Genomic DNA, 5462 nt, shown 5'->3' on the forward strand with positions numbered 1-5462 from the left:
ACACATCCACCTGCTGAACACTAGACAGTAGAAGTGGACCACACATCCACCTGCTGAACACTAGACAGTAGAAGAGGACCAAACATCCACCTGCTGAACACTAGACAGTAGAAGAGGACCACACATCCACCTGCTGAACACTAGACAGTAGAAGTGGACCACACATCCACCTGCTGAACACTAGACAGTAGAAGAGGACCAAACATCCACCTGCTGAACACTAGACAGTAGAAGAGGACCACACATCCACCTGCTGAACACTAGACAGTAGAAGTGGACCACACATCCACCTGCTGAACACTAGACAGTAGAAGAGGACCACACATCCACATGCTGAACACTAGACAGTAGAATCCTGTTTCCTCTCCCCAGAGTCAATAGGACAGTTGCATCAAGCTAATTGACATGGGACATTGTGTTGTTAAGAACCCTGTACTCTGTATGTACATTTGACCTGAACCCAGGTCAGGTTGACCTCTTCATGACCTTTATGTCTTGTTTTTGTTTGGAATGTGTATATACTATGTACATACTAATATACTATGTACATACTAATATACTATGTATATACTAATATACTATGTACATACTAATATACTATGTATATACTAATATACTATGTACATACTAATATACTATGTATATACTAATATACTATGTACATACTAATATACTATGTATATACTAATATACTATGTACATACTAATATACTATGTACATACTAATATACTATGTATATACTAATATACTATGTATATACTATGTATATACTAATATACTATGTACATACTAATATACTATGTATATACTAATGTACTATGTATATACTAATATACTATGTACATACTAATATACTATGTATATACTAATATACTATGTACATCCGTTTTTGTATTGCCATTGATTTTAAATGTGCAGGATAAATTCTCCCTCTCGAGTAAACAAACAAAGTTATATTCTATTCTCTCTCTCTGTCTCTCTGTCTCTCTCTCTCTCTCGCTGTCTCTCTGTCTCTGTCTCTCTCTCTCTCTCTCGCTGTCTCTCTGTCTCTGTCTCTCTCTCTCTCTCTGTCTCTCTGTCTTTCTCTCTCTCTCTCTCGCTGTCTCTCTGTCTCTGTCTCTGTCTCTCTCTCTCTCGCTGTCTCTCTGTCTCTGTCTCTGTCTCTCTCTCTCTCTCTCTCTCTCTCTCTCTCTCTCTCTCTCGCTGTCTCTCTGTCTCTGTCTCTGTCTCTCTCTCTCTCTCTCTCGCTGTCTCTCTGTCTCTGTCTCTCACTGTCTCTCTCTGTCTCTCTCTGTCTCTCTCTCTCTCTCTCGCTGTCTCTCTGTCTCTGTCTCTCTCTCTCTCTCGCTGTCTCTCTGTCTCTGTCTCTCTCTCTCAATTCAATTTGTTTGATTGACATGACGTAACATTACAATATGAAAAAAAGAGAATCCAAATTGTCAACGGGACAACAGTAACAACAACCAAGGGTCAAAATAACCATACATTGAACAATAACAATAAGCATACAGTAGAGGACATGTGCAGGTTGGTTGGTCTGTCAGACACTGTCCCTCATCTTATGGCAGGCAGCAATGTAGTGTGCTGCCAACCCACAGCTCTCTGCGTCCTCCCCCAACAGGACGGGTAGCCTACTCTCATCAGAGAGGTCTTAGAAACCTTGAATAAGGGTTTCAAATTTGGGGAAATTGACACTCTCTAATTGTTTTATATTTTTCACATTTTGTCAGGAAATGCAGCTCCGTCTCAGGTTCTGCTGTGGTGCAGTGGTTGCACAGCCTTTCCTCTACAGGGAGACAGGTTCTGCTGTTGTGCAGTGGTTGCACAGCCTTTCCTCTACAGGGAGCCATGTTTTCCTGTGTCTACCCTTCTCAATGGCAAGGCTATGTTAACTGAGCCTGTACTTTGTCAAGGTTTTTCTAAGGTTTTCATCAGTAACCATGGTTAAATAGTTAGCCACAGTGTTCTGTTGATTTAGAGCCATATAGTACTGCATTTTGCTTTGTGTTTGTGTTTGTGTTTGTGCTTGTGTTTCCCAATAAGCAATGTAGTTTTGACTGTTGTACTTTGGTTTATCCTGATTGATTGGATGTTCTGGTCCTCAGGCTTCAGTGTGTTAGTAGAACAGGTTAGTGAACTCAGCCCCAGGACCAGCTGGATGAGGGGACTGAGGCTTCAGTGTGTTAGTAGAACAGGTTAGTGAATTCAGCCCCAGGACCAGCTGGATGAGGGTCCTGAGGTTTCAGTGTGTTAGTAGAACAGGTTAGTGAACTCAGCCCCAGGACCAGCTGGATGTTCTGGTCCTGAGGTTTCAGTGTGTTAGTAGAACAGGTTAGTGAACTCAGCCCCAGGACCAGCTGGATGTTCTGGTCCTGAGGTTTCAGTGTGTTAGTAGAACAGGTTAGTGAACTCAGCCCCAGGACCAGCTGGATGAGAGTCCTGAGGTTTCAGTGTGTTAGTAGAACAGGTTAGTGAACTCAGCCCCAGGACCAGCTGGATGTTCTGGTCCTGAGGCTTCAGTGTGTTAGTAGAACAGGTTAGTGAACTCAGCCCCAGGACCAGCTGGATGAGGGTCCTGAGGCTTCAGTGTGTTAGTAGAACAGGTTAGTGAACTCAGCCCCAGGACCAGCTGGATGTTCTGGTCCTCAGGCTTCAGTGTGTTAGTAGAACAGGATAGTGAACTCAGCCCCAGGACCAGCTGGATGTTCTGGTCCTGAGGCTTCAGTGTGTTAGTAGAACAGGTTAGTGAACTCAGCCCCAGGACCAGCTGGATGAGGGTCCTGAGGCTTCAGTGTGTTAGTAGAACAGGTTAGTGAACTCAGCCCCAGGACCCGCTGGATGAGGGGACTGAGGCTTCAGTGTGTTAGTAGAACAGGTTAGTGAACTCAGCCCCAGGACCAGCTGGATGAGGGTCCTGAGGTTTCAGTGTGTTAGTAGAACAGGTTAGTGAACTCAGCCCCAGGACCAGCTGGATGAGGGTCCTGAGGCTTCAGTGTGTTAGTAGAACAGGTTAGTGAACTCAGCCCCAGGACCAGCTGGATGAGGGTCCTGAGGTTTCAGTGTGTTAGTAGAACAGGTTAGTGAACTCAGCCCCAGGACCAGCTGGATGAGGGTCCTCAGGTTTCAGTGTGTTAGTAGAACAGGTTAGTGAACTCAGCCCCAGGACCAGCTGGATGAGAGTCCTGAGGTTTCAGTGTGTTAGTAGAACAGGTTAGTGAACTCAGCCCCAGGACCAGCTGGATGAGGGGACTGAGGCTTCAGTGTGTTAGTAGAACAGGTTAGTGAACTCAGCCCCAGGACCAGCTGGATGAGGGTCCTGAGGTTTCAGTGTGTTAGTAGAACAGGTTAGTGAACTCAGCCCCAGGACCAGCTGGATGAGGGTCCTGAGGCTTCAGTGTGTTAGTAGAACAGGTTAGTGAACTCAGCCCCAGGACCAGCTGGATGAGGGTCCTCAGGTTTCAGTGTGTTAGTAGAACAGGTTAGTGAACTCAGCCCCAGGACCAGCTGGATGAGAGTCCTGAGGTTTCAGTGTGTTAGTAGAACAGGTTAGTGAACTCAGCCCCAGGACCAGCTGGATGAGGGTCCTGAGGCTTCAGTGTGTTAGTAGAACAGGTTAGTGAACTCAGCCCCAGGACCAGCTGGATGTTCTGGTCCTCAGGCTTCAGTGTGTTAGTAGAACAGGTTAGTGAACTCAGCCCCAGGACCAGCTGGATGTTCTGGTCCTCAGGCTTCAGTGTGTTAGTAGAACAGGTTAGTGAACTCAGCCCCAGGACCAGCTGGATGAGGGTCCTGAGGCTTCAGTGTGTTAGTAGAACAGGTTAGTGAACTCAGCCCCAGAACCAGCTGGATGAGGGGACTGAGGCTTCAGTGTGTTAGTAGAACAGGTTAGTGAACTCAGCCCCAGAACCAGCTGGATGAGGGTCCTCAGGTTTCAGTGTGTTAGTAGAACAGGTTAGTGAACTCAGCCCCAGGACCAGCTGGATGAGAGTCCTGAGGTTTCAGTGTGTTAGTAGAACAGGTTAGTGAACTCAGCCCCAGGACCAGCTGGATGAGGGGACTGAGGCTTCAGTGTGTTAGTAGAACAGGTTAGTGAACTCAGCCCCAGGACCAGCTGGATGAGGGTCCTGAGGTTTCAGTGTGTTAGTAGAACAGGTTAGTGAACTCAGCCCCAGGACCAGCTGGATGAGGGTCCTGAGGCTTCAGTGTGTTAGTAGAACAGGTTAGTGAACTCAGCCCCAGGACCAGCTGGATGAGGGTCCTCAGGTTTCAGTGTGTTAGTAGAACAGGTTAGTGAACTCAGCCCCAGGACCAGCTGGATGAGAGTCCTGAGGTTTCAGTGTGTTAGTAGAACAGGTTAGTGAACTCAGCCCCAGGACCAGCTGGATGAGGGTCCTGAGGCTTCAGTGTGTTAGTAGAACAGGTTAGTGAACTCAGCCCCAGGACCAGCTGGATGTTCTGGTCCTCAGGCTTCAGTGTGTTAGTAGAACAGGTTAGTGAACTCAGCCCCAGGACCAGCTGGATGTTCTGGTCCTCAGGCTTCAGTGTGTTAGTAGAACAGGTTAGTGAACTCAGCCCCAGGACCAGCTGGATGAGGGTCCTGAGGCTTCAGTGTGTTAGTAGAACAGGTTAGTGAACTCAGCCCCAGAACCAGCTGGATGAGGGGACTGAGGCTTCAGTGTGTTAGTAGAACAGGTTAGTGAACTCAGCCCCAGGACCAGCTGGATGAGGGTCCTGAGGTTTCAGTGTGTTAGTAGAACAGGTTAGTGAACTCAGCCCCAGGACCAGCTGGATGAGGGTCCTCAGGTTTCAGTGTGTTAGTAGAACAGGTTAGTGAACTCAGCCCCAGGACCAGCTGGATGAGAGTCCTGAGGTTTCAGTGTGTTAGTAGAACAGGTTAGTGAACTCAGCCCCAGGACCAGCTGGATGAGGGTCCTGAGGCTTCAGTGTGTTAGTAGAACAGGTTAGTGAACTCAGCCCCAGGACCAGCTGGATGTTCTGGTCCTGAGGCTTCAGTGTGTTAGTAGAACAGGTTAGTGAACTCAGCCCCAGGACCAGCTGGATGAGAGTCCTGAGGCTTCAGTGTGTTAGTAGAACAGGATAGTGAACTCAGCCCCAGGACCAGCTGGATGAGGGTCCTCAGGCTTCAGTGTGTTAGTAGAACAGGTTAGTGAACTCAGCCCCAGGACCAGCTGGATGAGGGTCCTCAGGCTTCAGTGTGTTAGTAGAACAGGTTAGTGAACTCAGCCCCAGGACCAGCTGGATGAGGGTCCTGAGGTTTCAGTGTGTTAGTAGAACAGGTTAGTGAACTCAGCCCCAGGACCAGCTGGATGAGAGTCCTGAGGTTTCAGTGTGTTAGTAGAACAGGTTAGTGAACTCTGCCCCAGGACCAGCTGGATGAGGGTCCTGAGGTTTCAGTGTGTTAGTAGAACAGGATAGTGAACTCTGCCCCAGGACCAGCTGG

This window comes from Oncorhynchus kisutch, unplaced genomic scaffold (genome assembly GCF_002021735.2).
Source record: "Oncorhynchus kisutch isolate 150728-3 unplaced genomic scaffold, Okis_V2 Okis04b-Okis11a_hom, whole genome shotgun sequence".
Lineage (NCBI taxonomy): Eukaryota > Metazoa > Chordata > Actinopteri > Salmoniformes > Salmonidae > Oncorhynchus > Oncorhynchus kisutch.